Source organism: Erinaceus europaeus, chromosome 1 (assembly GCF_950295315.1).
Source record: "Erinaceus europaeus chromosome 1, mEriEur2.1, whole genome shotgun sequence".
Taxonomy (NCBI): Eukaryota; Metazoa; Chordata; class Mammalia; order Eulipotyphla; family Erinaceidae; genus Erinaceus; species Erinaceus europaeus.
The window spans coordinates 41168453-41190532 of record NC_080162.1 but is presented as its reverse complement, the minus strand read 5'-3'; positions in this window follow the sequence as shown (position 1 = coordinate 41190532).

Genomic DNA, 22080 nt, shown 5'->3' with positions numbered 1-22080 from the left:
GTTGGTAGTGCGTACTCTGAACATAATACACAATATATAATTTGTGATCACCCAAGAAATCATAACCGCAGCCTAGTTGTGAAAAAAGTATTAAAGGCATATCAACTGAGGAATATTTAAAAAATGAGTTTATTAAAAAATTGCAAATATTTTAAAATTAAAAAGGAAAGTCTTAAATTATCACAATCAAGATAAACATAAGAATATAGGAAGAATAAATTTAATGTGGGATTAAAGAAAAAATATGTATTAGGTGAAGTCTACGACAATCTGAATAATGTATGGGTTTTAGTTAGCAATGTGTCAGTACTGGTTTGTTGTAAATGTACTTACATGCACACAAAATGTAAGAATTGAATGTAGAGTATATAATGTCTTTGGAAATCATTTTCTGTTTATAAATTTATATTATAAAAACAGATGCTTTCATTTTAGTGAACTAGAAATCATGTTTCTCTGCCTTGGTCTAAAATGTAAGAATGAGAAAGTCCTAAACAACTATTTGAAAGTATTATTAACTAAAGCTTTATATTTCCATGAAACAGAAATTGGAAGGAGGCCAATTGTTTCACAAAGCTTATTAAAGTTGATGCTCCAGGGAGTTGAATGGTAGCGCAATGGGTTAAGCGCAAGTGGAGCAAAACGCAAGGACCTGTGTAAGGATCTTGGTTCCAGCCCCTGGCTCCCCACCTGCAGGAGTGTCGCTTCACAAGCAGCAAAGCAGGTCTGCAGGTGTCTATCTTTCTCTCCCCCTTCTGTCTTCACTTCCTCTACAGTTCACTCTTTCCTATCCAACAATGACGGAAACAGTAATAACCACTGTCGTTAAAGTTTGGGGCTCCAGTAGGCTGGGTTAGATTCACGGTGGTAGACAGAGACTCGAGGACACACGGCTGGGCAGAGAAGCTGTATTTCTTTATTCAAGAACAACGATTCAAAAACTAACCTAAAACTAATCACCACACAGATCTGTCCTGCATCCTTCTCCTCCGGAGGCAGCGGCAAGAACTCTGGAAGTCCGTAGGGGGAAGGGGGCAGGGAGAAGAGGGCGCGCGAAACTAGCAGAGGCCAAACCACAATCTCCCAGAGGTGGGGGGGGGGGGAACCAAACCAATGTGAAGCATAGCAACAATACCCCCTTTTCTTTTTAACTAAATGACCATAGTATCAGGGGTGTGAGGTGAACAGAAACCTATATCGTACAGGCATTTTTTTAAAAAGAAACTGGCACAAACATGGAGGAACATGTAAGTGAGCAACAAGAACCAATGTGCTGCCAAGGGAAGGCCTGAGGGGGACCTTTTTTGCCTCTGGGGGGGCGTTACTTACCTAGACAGGCATTTTCTAGCATGGGGGGAGGGTAAGGCATAGAGTCTCCCTTTTCTCTCCCTCTTTTGATTTTTATATATAAGTTTTGGTATATAGGTAAGTGTTCAGTCTTAAACTGTGTGAGTAATGACAGATATAAATTTGTATTTTTAAAATGATATGTTTTTATAACAAAAGTTTTTTTCCTCCTGTGTGTTAAAACTAAATGTTTATATGTATGTTTCAAGTTCAGTAAAACATCAACTTAATGGTTAAAAGTGTAACCTTGAAGCTATATTACTACCAGGCAAGGTAAAGTTAATTTGCTAAAGTAACTAACTAATTAAGGTAAAGTCTAAATATTTAACGTGACAATATATCCCCAAAACTAAAATGCAAATTCTCTATATAGGGCGCTTTTGGAGGGCCCCCAAAAGTGCCCTGTAAACTATCTTGTGGAAATTAATCCACAACAGATCTGGCATCAATCTGGCACTGTAAATGTTAAAATCATTGTCACGAAAATGTGTTAACTCTCTAAGTAATTTGAGTCTGCTTATAGTCCAAAGTAAAAATAGTTAAAAAATCAAAATACATATTTTAACTAAAATTGGTCTCAAGATCCTGCTGTAGAGACTGCTACAGCAGGTCACATTAGATGACCTTTAAACAAAATCATAAAGATATTTAAACCAATTATAATCATCGAGGTATCAACTATAGCAAACCTCTAACTTGTTACAAGTTTTTTTTTTTTTTTCACGAGTGATTACAGCTCTCAAGCCTTCATATAAAGAATCATCTTTTCATATGGTAAGGTATTAAACTATAAAAGTTCTTCCATATACAACTTATGTGAATTAACAACATTCACATATTCTTCTACACTTAACTGATGTATCTTGTCTCCCAATACTCAGTTGGCTAAGGCACCAAACCTCTTTCTCTCTCTCTCTCAAATTGTGGTTTGGCCCCTGCTAGTTTCGTGCACCCCCTTCTCCCCAGCCCCTGCTCCCTACGGAATTCCAGAGTTCTTGCCGCAGCTGCTGGAGGAGAAGGATGCAGGACAGATCTGTGTGGTGATTGGTTTGGGTTAGTTTTTGAATCATTGTTCGTGAATAAAGAAATACAGCTTCTCTGCCCAGCCATGTGTCCCCTAGTCTCTGTCTACCGCCGCGAAGCTAGCCTGGCCTACTAGAGCCCCGAACTTTAATGACAAACCACAATAAAAGAAAAACAAGGGCAACAAAAGAGAAGAAAGAAAGAAAGAAAGAAAGAAAGAAAGAAAGAAAGAAAGAAAGAAAGAAAGAAAGATTTTAAAAAATATTAAAAAAAAAAAAAAGTTGATGCCCCAACATAAGGGGAGTTTGCATGGACCTCAGGGGAGTTTGCATGGGCCTCAGGACAGGAGTTACTCCCAGAAGAGAGTCAATGCTACAGTATTAAAAGGCAGTGGTGTGCCATCAATGTATGATAAGCATACTGGAGATCATAAGCATATGATCTCCAATCAAGACTGGTTGGCTGCACATAGTTCATCAGTTAGTACAAAGCACTTTAATAGTACTTTCCACTCACTCTTAGGATTCAATAGAATTCCATGATTCCTGCTTGAAATAGTGGAGAAGTTCAATACAACCCCCCCTCCAGAGGGATTGCTAGTACTTATGTACTTGTGCATCTGTGGGTAAGTTCCTAGTTTGATCGGAAAGGAAAGATTGTGTTATTTTCCACTTGGTGTGGTAGTTAGGAGGGAAGAGGTCAAGTTTTGTCGATAGTCTGTTTCATGAGCTGTGTGGAGCTAAGACTCATCTCAAGAGCAAAAATGCTACATTTTTCATGGGTTCAAGCAAAGAATATACTTTTTATGTGCAGAATCTTTGAAAAATTATTAAATATATTAACATATTTTTGCTATTCAAATTATTAAGTGGTAGAGCATGGGCCAGGTAAATCAATTGGCAGAACACAAGATTTCTTTTTTAATATTATTAGTGATTAATATTGATTTACAAAATTACATGTCAATAAAGGTATAATTCCAAAGTGTTCTCACCATCAGAGTTCTGCATCTCCAATCCCTCCATTGCAAGCTACCACAATTCTCCCAAGGTTACAGACATGGGTGAACTATCAACTCTACAACTATCTGTCTAGATTTATATATGTCTAGATTTATATATAATCGCCCATTTTTTATTCACGACCCTGTTACTACATCCAAATGTTCCCTTCCTTTTTCCTCCTCTCTCTCTCTCTCTGGGTCCTTATGGATCTGGAGTTCAGAACCTTCTTATCCTCTTCTCCTATCACTTCTTCTCCACTGGGAGTATGGATAAAAAAAATGTTGGAGGTGCAAAAGGTAGGAGGTCTAGCTTCTGTAATTGCTTCTCTGCTGGACATGGGCATGGATACTTCAATCCATACCATCAGCATGTTTCTCTCTTTCCCCAGTGGGTAGAATTCTGGAAAGGTGAGGTCCCAGAACACATTGGTGAGGTTATCTGCCCAGACAAGTCAGGAATCATGGCAGCATCTCCAACTTGGTGTCTGGAAGGTGGCAGGGCATAAAGTGAGACAAAATGGTTAATGAACAGGAACCAAACAGTAGGAACAGAACAAATTAGATTGGGATCTTATGGTGGAAGAAAGCTAGGAAATTCATTTAGGCATGTTTCTAGGGGCCCACGACTATGGTAGGTTTTGCTTGTGTGATAGCTAACATGAACTTGGATAAAAATATTGTCTGAGGACACGGCATCAGAGGAAAGAAAAGGGCTAGAAAGTTGGATTAGGGCAGAGAGTATCTCCCATTCTTGAAAAAGTCCTGTGGATAATATTAACTATTTGGAAAAAGAACTAGCAAGCTGGATCAAAGGAGAGAGTAGCCCCCAAATATGGGGAAAATATATAAAAATTGTTACCTGTAAACCCCATCAATTTGTTCTGGGATTCATATTCAGCACAGGAGCCTACGTAACCTCTGCATACCTGTATTTATATTTATATTTAGTACCAGAGTTTATGTAACCTCTGAGTCCCGATTGGTCTGAACTCTCAGCTCATGGTCACAGCAGGAAACATCGCAGGCTGCACTCATTTGAGGACCAGTCTTCCTTGAATGACAGGGCAGGATAACCTAATCTCCCTTTAGAGACTTGGACACTCCCTATAATTGCTGATTTATGCTGAGAGCAATGTCCTGGAGGAAGACCCACAAGAGGACTTATGATGACGTTCCTGATGAAAGCGGCCAGTGATGGTGTACAGAAGGATCCATTAAAGGTCTAGGCCCATCATATTTGTGTGAGAATCCAACAATTCCCAAACTAGGCCCCAGATGATGACATGGTGGAACACAGGATTTCTAAATCTGAGACTCGCTTTGATCTCAGGTGCCACCTGTACCAGAGTGCTATTATGGATTCTCTCTCATTGATTTATTTTTTATCTATCTTGCAAAAAAATTATTTATTTTATTTAATTGAGGGAGAGAAATTAAGAGGGAGGGGAATATTACAGAGGGAGACAGAAAGACACCTGTAGCACAACTTCACCACTTATGAAGCTTTCCCCCTGCAAGTGGGGATCAGGGGCTTGAATTGAGGTTCAGGTAGCCTCCACACAGCGCCAGTTTCTCTCTACTTTTTATGAAATAAATTATATATATGGCTGAATATCCTGTCCTCTTCAGTCTGTACTACCTTAGTGACATGATCAATAAAATGTCATTTTGAGGCTTTTGAGGATAAGATTTAGTAAGTTTTGCAATGACCTAGAATCCCTTGGAACTATGATGAGGTCATCTAAGGTTTTAGTCAGGGAATCTTGGGATTTCCACATAGAGATTATGAGCCTAATCCTCTAGCAGATTTCTCTCTCCACCATTGCTGGTCATCTCCATCAGGAACAGCATCATGGACCTGTTTGTGTGATTCTCTAGGACGTTGCCCTCAATGTGGAACAACAATGGTAGATACTGCCCCAATCTCTGAAGGGAGACTGGATCAACATACTCTGCCACTCAAAGAATACTGGTCCTGAAATGAGTGCAGCCTGGATTGTCCCTAGCCATGACCATGGATTGAGAGCTCATACCTACAAGATGCAAAGGTTACAAAGGCTCCTGTGCTTAATATGATTCCCAGGACAGATCAATTGAGGTTACTGTTAATGGTATTTATATATGTTTCCCATATTTGGGAGATACTCTCTTTCCTAATCCAGCTTTCTAGTCCTACTTCCAACTCTGACACCATTTCCCTAGACAGTACCGTCAGCCTACCTGCATGTAAGCAGTCAAGCTCAGGCAAAAATTAGTGAAGTCATGGGCCCTTTGGAATATACCTAAAATAGACTTCCTAGCTCCTTCCAACATGAAAACCTAAAATTTCATCTTCTATACTTTTACTTTTAGGTAACTGGTTATTAAACATTTTTTTTCTGCTTTATATCTCCAACCTGCCTCCCTTGGCAGATGATCTCACCAGTGCAGCCTGGAACCTCACCTCTCCTGAGCCCTACACTACTAGGTAAGGACAGAAACAGACTGAGAGTACGGATCCACTTGCCAACATTCATGTTTAGTGGAAAAGCAATTACAGAAGCCAGACCTTTCACTTTCTGCACCCATAATGATCTTGGGTCCATACTCCCAGAAGAATAAAGAATAGGAAAGCTTCCAATGGAGGGGGTGTGATATGGAACTCTGGTGGTGAGAATTGTGTGAAATTGTACCCCTCTTATCCAAAAGACTTGCTGATCATAATTAAATCAACATTTTTTTTTTTTAAAGAACTGTGACGAGGAACATTTTCTCTTGAAGGACAAAGTGCTTTGTTGTTAGACAACCAGACCCTGTGAAAAGACCAAGTGCTCATTTTAGCTATCTACCAACAATCTGCAGAGGAGGTGATTCTGTGGATGACTCCAGTCCTGGTAAGCATCATGGAGCAGCTGTCTTTTAGTTGGACTCTTGTCAATCAACAGAACAGATGAGGTAACAGTAACTAATTATATTAAAGCACTGATAGGTGAAGTAGTTTACTATGCAGTAATAACTATATGATCCATTCTATTAAAAGCTGCTATTTGAAACTACATTTCCCAGCATCACTTTATGCATAAACAGCTACACAAATACAGCCAGTTACTGTGTGCCTCCAATTTACAAGGAATGGCCCATTGCTAACAGCTCAAACTTTAGTGATACTATTTGGTAGCATCAAAGTATTTTTTCAAATAACTGTTGTGACATATCTTGAAGGTGTCACCAGCCACAAGATTTATGTAGTCTTTCAAATTTTACTTACTGCTTCAATATTGCCTATTGCTTCTTTTCAGTTACATCAGAAGTAGGGCTTATTAGAGTCTAACAGAATTCTGAGAGGAGAGAAGAATATATAAAATTAATATACATGGGCCTTGTAAATTGAGAGAACCTCAATATTATCCTCACTGAATTTTGGTACTCTGTATTGAGTTACATTTCTTTGATTAGTTATATGTTCTCAGCATGACAAGATTTCTAAGAATTTTTAAATGACATATTTATATATGTCCAAATACTAGATGAATTACAATAGAATAATTCTGAAAAAAATACCTGGACAGTATATATCAAAACTTCTAAAGTTATTTTAAAAATTAGAAAAGTCTGGGGAATTTTAACCACACTAACATGTATCTGAGGAAATATTGAATGTGGAATTTTGGAAATAAAGAATACATAAAAATGCTATAATGTATTAAATTATAAGACAATGTTTTGTTTTATTTTTAAAGATTCATTTACTAATATGAAAGAGGGGGAAAGAAGGAGAGGGAGGGAGAATAAAAATACCATATATGTGATGCTAGAATTTAACTCAGGATATTATGTACAAAAGTTCAGCAATCTAGTCACTATGCCAACTCCCAGGCCACAATATTGCTGTGGATGCATCCTATGTTGATTTTTTAATAGCTAAAGTTTCAACAATCGATTGTATCTATCTGAGTGAGCTTGCTGATATTAACTTATTACATAATAGAAATGGAAACATGCTGCTTAGCATAATTTTATAGACATTCTTCTGCATTTTTGATAGAGACTGTATATATAGTGACTGCAGACCAAGGTAAATGGTGAGATAAAATAATACATTAGGAGGGAATGATCATCTAGCAAGGTGACAAATGTATTTCTCAGGTAAACTTAGAATAAAGTATGGAAGGACACAGTACAATGAAACAACTTAAAATTCCTGTCATCGAAGCAAAAATTGACTTCCATTGCCTCTGAGATTTGTGATCTAAGGTTATAAGCCATCATACAATATTTCAAAAAATAAGCAAAATACTTGTCTTATGAACTTTGGGGAGGTTAAAATAAGATTAAGTTTTGAAAGTATTTAGGAGAGTCTGGTATGTACTAAGCCTTGGTAAACATTGGCCTATAATTTTGATAATAACTTAGGAACAAAATGATCTGGAATATTTCCATCAGCTTTGGTGCTCTGGCTTATTCTTTCAATCTATTCTCTATTGAGATAATATTGGGGCTAACTGACACAATTTCAACTCACTAACAATGTGGAGAATATTTTCTCTAATTTCCTTGTTTTTGTTTAAAAAAAAAGTGATCAAAGTACTACTATAGAGAAACATCTCCAGCACTTTATATTATTGGGAAATTATTTAATTTTTGGTGCTTCATTTAAAAATTGTAAAGTAGTAATAATACCTCCCTATCATCTAAGATGAATAAGAAAATTAAATGAGACAACATGTGTACAGTGGCTAAAACAATTGTCACATAGATATTATTCATATTATCATTATTATATTTTAACAGTTATCATCAATATAAAAATTACTGTGAGATATATAATTAGTGCCCTGGCATCCTGTTATCTTTATCTTTGGTCTTTTATTAATCATTCATTCATTCTTCCTTCTGTAAATTTTATTTTATTAGTGACTTATATGACTGTAAGATAACTGGTTTATTCCACATCATACTACCACCACCAAAATTCTACATCCATCTTCGCCCTCACACCCTACACCCCTGGATAGCCACTATAGTTCTCCAAAGGTTTTAGGAACAGCCTAACAATTCTTTCTTTAAGAAAATACATCCAGATAAATTGGTTTGTGGTTCGCCCAGTAGAACACATACAGTACCATATAAGAGAACCTAGATTCAAGTCACAAAACCCACATGTAGGAAAGTAACTTCACAAGTAAGGTAACAGTGCTGCAGGTGTTCTCTTATTCTCTGCCTTCACGTTGTCACCTCCCATCTCTATCTCTCACCCTCCACCAAAAATAAATAAAAATAAATAAATAAATAAATAAATGCAAGGAATGATGGAGTTATGCAGCAATAAACATGATGGAAAAACAATAATAATTTAATAATTAAGTACACCTGGAAGCTATAAATGAAAATAACATTAATATAGTAACAAAGGTTTCTTGTAGGTACTGAATGTATCTTCAATAATATGTCGCAGGCCAGGGAGATAGCATAATAGTTATGCAAAAAGACCTTCATGCCTAAAGCTCCAAAGTCCCAGGTTCTATCCTCAGCACCACCATAAACCAGAACTGAACACTGGTGTGTGTGTGTGTGTGTGTGTGTGTGTGTGTGTGTGTGTGTGTGTGTGTTCCTTATAAAGATTTTTCAAAAGTCACATGAAATATTGCATGGAATATTAAGAACAAATGGGCATCAAGAAGCAAGTTGAAGTGACTTGCTTAAAGATTTTAAAGAATGTTATTCCATGAAAGAAAGGAGGAAAGGTAGGAAGAGTCATAAAGGGTTTATAGAACAGAAAGTTGGTTGTTAGTATGTGAAACAGCAGGACAGGTTATAGTTTGAATGGATAAGTGTCTCAAGAATAGTCTCTCCATATAAGTTATTTACTTAACTAAAAAGTTTCTTCTCTTTCCACTGAATTCTTTTTTTTAATATGTAATTTTTTTATTGTTGTAGTCATTATTGTTGTTATTGATGTTATTGTTGGATAGGACAGAGAGAAATGGAGAGAGCAGGGGAAGACAAAGAAGGAGAGAAAAAGATAGACACCTGTAGACCTGCTTCACCGCCTGTGAAGGGACTCCTCAGCAGGTGGGGAGCCTGGGGCTAGAACTGGGATCTTTAGCCGGTCCTGCTCTGTGCCATGTGCACTTAACCAGCTGTGTTACTGCCTGACTCCCCCCACTGTATTCTTATCATGATAATATCCATTTTGTTCATGAATATGCTGAATCTTTAGGAGGATTTGACTTGTAGGCATTAATAAAGTATCCTGCTGGTTGATGGGTTAAAGGGGGAAAAAAGCACATTCATAGAAAAGTGAATTCAGAAGCATGAAATGACTTTATCTTAGTTTTAAACCGTTGCAAAATTGTTGAGAAAAAGTTCTATGTTTTCAATAATACACAAGGTTTCAGATAAAATATGTGTTTCTCTGGTATTGTATTACCTCTGCTTATTTTTCTTTAATGCTTGCTTTTACTATACACTCTTCCACGTAGATGTCATTACCCTCATAGATTTTTCATGTTGGACAAAACATACGCATTACACATAAAATGATTTCATGTAGTGCTATAAAGTATATTAAAGTATATGATTGATTCAAGAAGGTCTTGGCAGAGAATTGGACAGAAAAATCACTTGCTAGTGTGACAAGGTAATTCTGCTCAGAGTCAATTACTTTTACTTCTGCCATGAATGGTGAAAATAGCTAAAAGAAAAACTGAGGGCAAAGCCATCTAGATAGCCATCTAGATAAAGGGTGATTGTAGTGAAGTTAATAGAATAAAGAGAAAGTGAGTTTATGAGACCTAATGGAGTATACAATATTGGGGCTAGGTGAGTTCAGAGATTTGGGAAGAGTTGAAGAAGTTAGGTTTTGTTCTGAGAGTATTGGGAAAGCTTTGGAGCATTTGAAACATGACAGGATCCCTCAGCTCTAAGGTCTTTCTCTTGACACGTTTGCCCGGATTTCAGGTCTCATGCCTAAGAATTCAGCATGCATGCTCTTTGTTTTTCAATATTTTGGTTTATATTTTATTTGTCCATCACCAAAAGCTGGAACTCTTAGTTTCTAGTATTTCATCTTGCAATAATGTAAATAATACTCAGAGAGAACTTTTGCTTTGTTTAAAGTCATAAGGGCTAAAGTAAAAATTGAGTATTTTACAGCATGACAAACAAGAATGAGCTACTTCTCAACTGGAGCTATGGTTAATAACCGATGGAAGGGAAAAGGAACCTTTCAAAATTGCTGCTTGGAGATACAAGAGAGTAAATGGTTTTTTCAATACTCTCTGAAAAGTCAGGTAAAAATCATCTTTCAAAGAAGCTCAGGTATAATGCCTTTCCTTATATTTTCCTCCAAGTCTGTCTTTTTCCCATGTCATTGCTGAGTCTGCATATACAACATCCATGCTGATTTCTCAGGCATGAGACCTACATTCAGGGCAGACGGGTCAAGAGAAAGAGCTTAGAGATGAGGGGATGCAGGATATAAAATGAAGGGGTAGACAACACAGCAGGTTTAAGCCAAATTGACTCAATACTGCCAGAGATGTATAGAACTGGTTTCTTGATGTTTGATTTTTGTTTAATGAAGTTATTTTAATTGATACAAAATTTCAATCATTTCTAGAACAGTTTACATCAGCATATAAAAAGGTATCTTTAATGTAACTGTTTGATCCTTTCAGTTCATGTGGATTCTATCCATGTGAAAATGATGTATATTTCATTAAATTTGGTACTATATTGCCTGATAATTTCCAAAAGCTTCTTGTTGGATTCCTTAGGTTTTTCTGTGTATACTATCATATCATCTGCAAATAGGGAGAGTTTGACTTCTTTTCTTCCAATCTGTATCCCTTTAATTCCTTGCTCCTGCCTGATTGCTATGGCAAGAGCTTCCAACACTGTGTTGAATAGTAATGGTGATAGTGGGCAGCCCTGTCTAGTACCTGATCTGAGGGGAAATGCTTCCAGTTTTTCACCATTGAGTATGATGTTGGCTGTAGGTTTGCTATATATGGACTCCAATATCTTGAGGAATTTTCCATCTAATCACATTTTTGTAGCATTTTGATTATAAAGAGATGCTGGTCCAGGATTTTTATTCTTGGGAAGGTTTTGATAACTTTCAATATAATTGGCTGTGATTGGCCTCTTCATATTTTCTAGTTTCCCTTTATTTAGTTTTGGAAGTTTGTAGGAGTCTGGGAACTCCTCCATTTCTTCCAGGTTCTCTATATTGGTGTCATATAGTTGTTCACAAAAGCCTCACATAGTATGTTGAATTTCTGTGGTATCTTTCATTTACTGTCTGATTTATTTGGGTCTTCTCCCTTTTTTGTTTTGTGAGTCTGGATAAGGTTTTGTTGATTTTGTTTACTCACTCAAAGAACAAACATTTAGCTTTGTTGTTCTTTTGTATGTCCTTCTTACTTTCAATGTTATTTATTTTTGCCCTAACTTTAGTTATTTCTGTCCTTCTGCTTGCTTTATGGTTCCTTTGTTCTTCTTCTACTAGCTCTTTATGGTGTGTAGTAAGATTGTTTATTTGAGTTTTTTCTTGTTTCTGAATGTGTGCTTGTATGGCTATGAACTTCCCTCTCAGTACTGCCTTAGCAGTGTCCCAAATATTTTGATAGCTTGTGTCTTCATTTTCACTGAATTCTCAAAACATTTTGATTTCTTCCTTAATATCCTCTTTGACTCAGTAGTTGTTAAGTGTTTCCTGTCGAGTTTCCATATCTTGTGACTTTTACTATTTTTTTTTGTTTGTTTATTGTTAAGTGTTAATTTAATTTCACTGTGGTCTGAGAAGATGCTTCAGATGATTTCCATGCTGGTGCTGTCTTTGTGGCCTAACATTTGGTTTATCATTGAGGATGACCCATGTGGACTTGAATAGAATGTGTATTCCAGTTTCAAGGGATGAATATTTCTGCAAATGTCCAATAGTTCTATTTTATATATCTCTTCATTTATCTCTCTCATTTCTTTACTGATTTTCTGCCTGTATTATCTGTCCAGTTGAGAGAGTGGGCTGTTTAACTCCCCTATTACCGTGTTGCTGTTAATATACTGTTGTAGCTCCTTCAGTAAATATTTGATGTATTTAAATGGCTTCTCATTGGGTGTATAGATGTTGATAATCATTAAATCCTCTTGATTGACTGATCCTCTGAGCACTAAGTAATGTCCATCCCTATCTCTTTACTGTACTTATTTTAAGGTCTATAGTGTCAGGTACGAGAAAAGCTGTTTCTACCCATTTTTTGTGGTCCAAGAAAGGACCTTGTCTTTTGGTGGTGGGAATGGTGTTTATGTACACTCCTAGCAAAATGTAGACATATAAATCACTAGTTAATTAATATGAGAGGGGGAAAATCAGTTGTATGTCTCAAAGTTTTTCAAAACACAAACTGAATCTTTTTAATATATAGGCTGTGTATTTGATATGCGGACTCTCTCAAAAGCCTAGACCAAGTAGATTAGAAGCATCCAATAACATAGCTATATACAAGATACTGGATACTGTACAGCAAACCATAACAAAAGGACTTTTCAAAGTTAACCCAATTACCAAATAATGTGATGATAACATTAACTATCGATTGTCTTTTTGAACCCTAAGACAGCAGGAACCTCACATCTCCACTATAGAGCCCCTACTTCCCCCAGTACTGTAACCCTTGGATAGGGCCCACTTTCCCGTATGCCTCTCCCAATCCATACCAAATAATACTGCATCCGCCGATCACAACCTAACCAACGCAACGATTGCCACCTCAACATGCTTCACTTCAGACTGTGTCCAGAGACTTCACGTGTGGAATGACAACCCTTCATCTTCATTACTCGGGAGAGACCTTTCCTTTTATAGTACATTCTAATTTCATCTCAGGTGGCTCACTTTCTAACAAAGTCCCATAACCTAGATATACACCAGTTTCTGTGAGAGAGAGCTTATGTTCACACGTATCCATAAACTACTGCAAAATATATACCTAAAAGCAGAAGTACACTAGAGTTTGCAGTGAGTACCTCCCTAACACTTCCTCTCCACTATTACAAGCTTTGGGCCCATGATTGCTCAACAATTTGTTTGGCCTCGTATGTTAACTCTATTTTCAGTCACCAGGTTCCAGATGCCACCAGGATGCTGGCCAGGCTTCCCTGGATTGAAGACCCCACCAATGTGTCCTGGAGCTCAGCTTCCCCAGAGACACACCCTACTAGGGAAAGAGAGAGGCAGACTGGGAGTATGGACCGACCAGTCAATGCCCATGTTCAGCGGGGAAGCAATTACAGAAGCCAGACCTTCTACCTTCTGCAACCCTCAATGACCCTGGGTCCATGCTCCCAGAGGAATAGAAAATGGGAAAGCTATCAGGGGAGGGGGTTTGTTATGGAGATTGGGTGGTGGGAATTGTGTGGAGTTGTACCCCTCCTACCTTATGGTTTTGTTAATTAATCCTTTCTTAAATAAAAAAAAAGAAAAAGAAAAAAAAAAAAGGACCTTGTATAGTCATTTGGCTTCTATAATCATTTTCCATCCTTTCACTTTGAGTCTGTGTTTATCTTGTGAGTTAGATGGGTTTCCTGAAGACAACATACGGTTGGGTTTTTTTTTTTTTTAATCCATCTTCCTACTCCGTGCCTTTTAATAGGTGAATTCAGGCCATTGACATTTATTGATACTATAGAATGAAGATATTTTAATGCCGTTATTCTAAAATTTTAGAGCATGGCATGTTTATGATGTTATTATTTATAGGAGAACTTTCAGAACTTCTTGTAGGGCAGGCTTTGGTGATAATTGATTCCTTTAACTGTTTCTTGTCTGAGAAGGTTTTAATGCCTCCATCTAGTCTGAATAACTGTCTAGAAGAATACAGTCGTCTTGGTTGAAAATATTTCTCAATGAGAGCTCAATATATATCTTGCCATTCTCTTCTGGCAGTTGTATAGAGAAATCTGCTGCTAATCTTATGGGTTTTCCTCTGCAAGTGACTCTGTTTTTTTCCCATGTTGTTGCCTTTGTTATTACTCTTGTTATTGTAGTTATTCTTATTTTTGTCATTGACATCATTGATGTTGTTGTTGGATAGGATAGAGAGAAATCAAGAGAGGAGGGGAGATAGAGAAGGAGATAGAAAGATAGATACCTGCACACCTGCTTCACCACCTATGATGGACACCCCCTGAAGGTGGGGAGCCAGGGGCTTGAACCAAGATCCTTATACCAGTCAGTATATTTTGTGTCATGTGTGCTTAACACACTGCACTACTGCCTGACCCCCTTTCTTGGTGTCTTTAAGTCTGGGTTAATTCTATTTGGGACCCTTTGTGCTTCTTGAACTTTTATGTCTTTTATGTTTAGACTAGGGATTTTCTCATCTATTATGTCTTATAGAATGCTTTCTTCCCCTCCCTCTCTTTCTTCTTCTGGTAGGCATATAATGTGTATATTATTTCTTTTGAAATCATCTCATATTGTTACTTTTAGTATCTCTTAAGTTCTTTTTGAGATCTCATACCATTGTAAATAATATACCAGCAGCTGAATTGAGCCTGGGGTGTTGTATCCTTGAAGCATGGGAGTCTCTTTGCATAACCATTAGGCTACCTCTCCCCCACCCTGTTTTATCACTTGGTCAGGAGTGAGTGATTAGACTAAAGAACCAACTTATAGGTAAAAATCCCTCAGGCTACCATAGCCTACAGGGAAGAAAAAGAAAAAAAGAGGCTTTAGCAGTCACTCTGCTTTAACTCAGGGATTGACATAACATTGAAACAACTGTTAATTTCCACAAGTGCCAACTCTTTAAGTACCTTACTTAGACACAAGTCAATCCAAGCAAGAGTGATCAGTGGATTGAAAAGTATATAGAGAGGGAGCTCATATAACATATTATTTACAATGGTTATACCAAGAAGAAACATTTGATGAAATAAACCAGCACAAAAGCCTAGCTAACCCCCCCCCCCAAGGTAGATGCACATAAAAATGAGGACAACATCCAAACACTAATTGAGACATTAGTCACAGGAGTGAGGAAAGAATTTGAAAGAAATGTTATCAGAAGTAGGGAAATGGCAAATAAGACTCTGAAAGCAAACACTATCTTGAGGTAATTAGAGAGCTGAAATTTGAAACAACTGAGCAAAGAGCACAACTAGCTGAACAAGCTAATACAGTATCAGAACAGGTTAACAAAATAATAGCTGAGCTACAGAAAACAGAAGGGAGAAAAAGTACAATAAATGAGACAGAAAACAGAATTGGCAAGATTGAGGATGAATTAGAGAAAAGTAAGAAAGAAGACCAGTTCCATCAAATTTGAGAGTCTTTATTAAGCTGGCTAGTGACTACACTCACAGCTAAAGGAGCTGTTCAGAGTGAAGTCCCAAGATAAGTGTATCACAATCATTTATAGGGGTAGGTTCAGGAAGCAAGCTAGGTTACAAAAACCAAACATGCGGTGGTTAATGCAGTCTGTTACTGTCGTCAGGACAACCCATTATGGAAACAATCAGCAATCAATGATTAATCAGTAATTTCAGAACACTAAGATCTACATCTTGTTGACAAGTAAAGCAGTTACACAGGTTCAGGTTCAAATCAAAATGGAGTCAATTATACTAAGGAAGTGAAGACCCTATCACCATACTTTGGAGGCAGTGTTACTAAGAATGCAAACAAAGTGAAACTTAAAAATGTTCTTTAGGAGTCACAGAGAGATACTTAAAACAACCATACAATAGCTGAAAATAAAGCATAAAACATTTTGAGCGCATGTGGAGCTGATATATCACATTAATTAAGATGTTATTAAAATAAAACAAAATTTAAAAACAGCTATTTCAAATGTGCTCCTTAAAAAAGAATCCCTAAGGCAAGACCAGCTCACTGTAGATTGATTTGCAAGTGAACTACTCCTTGCAGGACTAGCCTGTGTAGCTGCTCCACAGTGGGTCTCAGCAGGAATATTATTTACTTAACCTTGGGTAATGGTTTTTCAGATCAACCCCAGGGAAGCCAGAAAGCAAAAGTTTTTTTCTGATAATAAAGTTAAATGCTCAAGACTACCTACTCTGAGCAGTTTATTTTGAGACTTAAAATTCCAAATATTAAGAACTTTAGTTAACTAATAATACGGTTGGTGGAGGCAATTACAAGTCCCTAGGTTTGCTGATGTCAATTCTTATGCCTCTTATGTTTCTCTTTTTTTCTCTCCAATATGGCAGCTCTCAGAATGTGTGGTTTTACAGTCCTGTAATGTTACTAGTTAGCATTGAGATGTGCTGTTGGAGTCCATCAGGGTGGCTCTAGCAACTTACCATAAATTAGGTAGCTCAAAAACAAGCTGACATTGATTCCTCACAGTTTTAGAGACTGAGATATTTAATACCAGTGGGGCAGGGTGTTAGGTTCTGAGATTCTTCTTTTGGGCTACTCATGTCTAACATTTCACTGGATTTAATGTTTCTTTTATAAGGATACTAACTGCAATCATGAGGGTTCCAAAGACTATCTCTTTGGAGATCATTAATAATATGTTGGAGGTTAGGATTTCAATTAATCAATTTGGTTGGGGCAAAATATCCAATTTATTATATGTACTATAAGTGAAATGCACTAAATCTTAAACGGTTAATGTGAAAAATAAATTGTTGTATTAGTAATTTTATACTGGCTACATGTTTAAATGATAGTATTAGCGATATATTAGGATAAATAAAATATATTATTAATTTCTTTTTATTTAATTATGGCTACTAGAAATACCAAAATTATATATGCAGCTCATATATTTTTTGTTAGGAGTCTGTATCACAGTAAATTAAAGGAACTAAGAAATAAAATTTTAAAAAGTCAGTGATTTAAAAATTCCATGAATATGAACAGAAACAGAGAAAAAGTTTCAATGGAATAAAAGGGGCTTATGCCTATGTATGTCAGGTATGGAACTCCTCTACAAACATGTAAAAATCACACAAAGAAAACAAGAATGTCTCATTCATTCAGTGTTTAAAGGCAAAATTTACAAAACATTGCTAGTTATTCTTCTTTCAATGTGTCTTTCTTATCTCTTGAACACGTTTCATACAGCAACTGACAAATAGGTTTCAACATGGCTTTTTTAGAAAATTTTAATAAATGTAAGTTATTTTTACCTGAGAAATAATTAACTTGAGAAATTATTCATTTATTCCCTTATTTTCTTAAATTGTCACACACTGAACTGACTTTTGTATGTGCAAATGCAAAATTTTGTAGCAAATAGGAGTAGTCGCAGTAATTGTGATACCATATAGTAAAATATTATTGAAGAGAGAGTTAGAGTTAAGTATCTATTTGTCTAGCCCCCCCTTTTTTTAATGGAGACATTTGTCAGGCTTAAAATGGAAGTGAAAACTTGTACCATTATTCATTTTGTATTGTAATAAATAAACTTCATTATGAGAGAGTTTTTATTTCTTTGTGGAAATATAATCCTTGGTAATTAATTCCACCTTCCCTTCATTTTTAAATTGCAAAAGATTTGCTTCAGAATTCAAAGATCAGGTATATTTCATTCCTTATTGAGCAAGTAATAAAAGAAAATACATTCATATTATTCAAGAAGCAATCATGGAGATACTTTATAGCTCATTTATATCAATATCAAACTAATTCAATGACAAGTCAAACATGGTGCCCTTTAATGATGGAAAACTGTAAGGTATTTCAGCTGAATAAATTAAGGGCAATTAACTAAAAGTGAGTTACACACAAGAAGCTCATTATTTTTAGGTTGAGGGATTCTTTCAATTTACTAGAATTATTCACTTTGATATGCCAGATGCCTGTTTTGTTGAGTAAAAATCAGAACATAAAAGTATGGACCCTTTGTGTTATTGACTTGATAAAGACCATTAGCCATACCTCTTACATCTATATTTTGATGAAAATATAAACATTATTTTTGTAAAATCTGCATTTGGAATTTTAAAAATATCCAAAATGATAAAATAAACACAATTTGAATTCAATTAAATAGTCCATGCTGGAAATTTAGATAAGGTTAGAAAAAAAAATGTGAGCATGCTCCACAAATTCATGTTAAAAATTACAGACTTATTCAGCCAATCTTGGATGGACCTTGAAAAAATCATGTTGAGTGAAATAAGTCAGAAACAGAAGGATGAATATGGGATGATCTCACTCTCAGGCAGAAGCTGAAAAACAAGATCAGAAAAGAAAACACAAGTAGAACCTGAAATGGAATTGGCGTATTGCACCAAAGTAAAAGACTCTGGGGTGGGTGGGTGGGGAGAATACAGGTCCATGAAGGATGATAAATGACATAGTGGGGGTTGTATTGTTAAATGGGAAACTGGGGAATGTTATGCATGTACAAACTATTGTATTTACTGTTGAATGTAAAACATTAATTCCCCAATAAAGAAATAAATTTAAATAAAAAATTACAGACTTACCAGAGGTCAATTTCTTTAAGAAATATGCATTGAAGTTAATTGAGACAAATCAGCATAAATGTTTGCTTTCAGCACAGTATTTGTGAATTCATTTACTTAAAAATAAAAATAAACTTCTAATCATTTAAACACTCAGTCCCACTGCCTTAGTATTAGAATGATTCTAAATATTGGCTTTTACTATCGCCACATTAAAGAAGTTTAGATCGTTGTAATTAATTTTTGTCACTGGATGTGAATCAGTGAGATAGATCAGTGATGGGAAAGGGCAGGCTCACAGGTAGTGAAACAATGCTGCAATTATCTCTTTTTCACTTTTCACTATCTCTATAAGAAAAAGAGAGAGAGGGGAAAAAGAGAGGCTGGAAGGGAAAGAAGGGGGGAAGTATGGGGAAGGGAAAGGAAAGGAAAGGAAAGGAAAGGAAAGGAAAGGAAGGGGAGGGGAGGGGAGGGGAGGGGAGGGGAGGGGAGGGGAGGGGAGGGGAGGGGAGGGGAGGGGAGGGGAGGGGAAGGGAAGGGAAGGGAAGGGAAGGGAAGGGAAGGGAAGGGAAGGGAAGGGAAGGGAAGGGAAGGGAAGGGAAGGGAAGGGAAGGGAAGGGAAGGGAAGGGAAGGGAAGGGAAGGGAAGGGAAGGGAAGGGAAGGGAAGGGAAGGGAAGGGAAGGGAAGGGAAGGGAAGGGAAGGGAAGGGAAGGGAAGGAGAAACTTTCACCATAGTGGGACAGACTCTAAAAAGGCAATCTTGTTTTTCTTTAACCATGTATTTTGAAAATACAATAGGTTTGCAAAAAATTGCATGATTAGCTTCATATGCCCTTCACTTTGCTAAATCAATTGTGATTACTTTACCAAATTAACCATATAAATATCTGCACCTAATATTATCTCTATATTGTCTGAAACAATTGAGAGTTGATGACATCTTGACCTCTAACTTCTAAATACTAAATACTAGACACCTCCTTGGAAAAAAATTATATTTTGAACATTTATCACCAATAAAAAACACAATCCATATTTTATATTTGTCAATTGACCTAGAACTGTCCCTTATAACAGAACTTAATTTTGACTAGTCATTAAAGATCTAAATGAGGAGGGATAGTTCTGAAAATAAAGACAAGTATAACCGAAAGTCTAAAATCATTTATGTAATATTTATGCATAAAATTTAAAGAGAATGATAGTTCTATTCAATTCTCTAAGAATCATAGTACTACAAAAATTATGGCCTTAAATATTATTATTAAATTTTGTGTGACATTCTACTTAAGAGGCAATCTAAAAGAAATAATAGTTAAACTGTTTTCATTTAGTTTTCCTCTAATTTAGACACATATTCTTTCAGTGATCCTTGATATAGTCATTTGAAGTAATCTGTCATATAGCTTCATGGGTGAAATTGAGGAAAATTGTTGCCTGAAAATTTCAAATATGAATATGAGACATTTGGAAGCAATTTCTGATACGAGAGTACTATAAATTGATACCCCAAGGTCCATCTAGTACATTATCCAGCCAAATGTTTTTCTTTAAACAAGATTCAGAGGAAGGAGGGATGTATTACCCAGAAAATTCAATGGACTAAGGTGCCATTACTTACTAAATAGGACTATTTATATGAAAAATGGACATTTAATATATACATGTAGATAATGTAATCCATTTTATCCTATCTACATACACAGAAGATTCTGGTTATAACGGATCTGATGATCTCTTTTTGCTCATTCCATTTCTTTGAGGGGTGTTTTGGATTACTATTTTTTTTAAAGTGTATATTTACCCAAATGAACACACACATAATAAATTCAACTGGCTCTCTCCCAAGACAGACATCATCTCCAGAGTTTCAGGAGACTGAGGGTCAGTTGACCCTCACTGGGACCATGGAAAGTTTGGAATATCCTTCATGGACAGCAGCCTGAGATGTATAATTCTTCCTAACCTTTGAAAATTATAAACCAAAAGAATGATAGACCACCCGGCATTTACACACACAGTATCTACAGATAAGTCTGAACAAAGGATAAACATATAACCCCCCTGTTAGAGAGAGTTCCAGTTTAATTTTATTATACTGTACATGTCTGATGACTGTCAAAGACATCATATAATTCTTCTCTTCTATACAGCACTCTTTTTACTCTTGAATTGTTATTATTAAGGACTAGATTTTATTTTTTACTTCTTAAAGAAAATTAAGAGTTATGGAAGCTCTAAGCAAGAAAAATGTTGCAAACACATTTTGAAGTTAATATTGACATATATTTGTATATTGCAAAACCTTTAGGTGATCTAGAAGTAGAAGACTAAAATGAATAAATTTAGCAAATAAGTATTAGTTATTGACAATGCATTGAAGAACCTTCCCTCACTCCATCTGTGATCTTCTAAACCTAGAAGAATAATATAGAATAAATAATAGTAGAAATGCCAAAAGTAATTAATTTATATATGAAAAATTCATATGGCTAAAAAATTCTAAAGTAAAATGGAGGCAAACCTAGAATATATATATATATATATAATGAGACTCATGACCTTGAACATAGAAGAGAAAAATATTTAATATAGTAAAATGGGGATAACATCATCATTAATATCTGAGTTAAAAATAGTTTATACTTAGTCAGAGGTAGGGAGTCCATGTTCACTGACACCTGAAACACACACACACACTTTTTTTTTTATCTTAAAAAAAAAGAGAAGTGATGGCTTTTTTTATATTAGGAAAAGCGGAAAAGATGGAGACAAAAACAAAAGATTCTCCCCAACCTCTGCATTACTAGGTACTAGTAACAGATTTCCTCAGGTCTATAGAGCCTCCATAGAACTTAGTTCTCCAGGACAGAGTAGCAGATATATAAAAGGTCTATTCTAGACACGTTGGGAAAAGTTTTTCTGACACACACTTTCTTAACCACATTAAAAAAGGAAGTGGATCATGAATACCTATTCTTTTTTTTTTATTATTGTTGTTGTAGTTATTGTTGCTCTTATTGATGTCCTCATTGTTGGATAGGACAGAGAGAAATGGAGCGAGGAGGGGAGACAGAGAGGAATAGAGAAAGATGGATACCTGCAGACGTGCTTCACCTCTTGTGAAGTGACGCTCTTGCATGTGGGGAGCTGGGGGCTGGAACCGGGATTCTTGCATCCGTTCTTGGCGCTTCGTGCCACCTGTGCTTAACCCGCTGCGCTACCTCCAGACTCCCTTGAATGCCTATTGTCAAAAAGAGCTATGATTTATGGG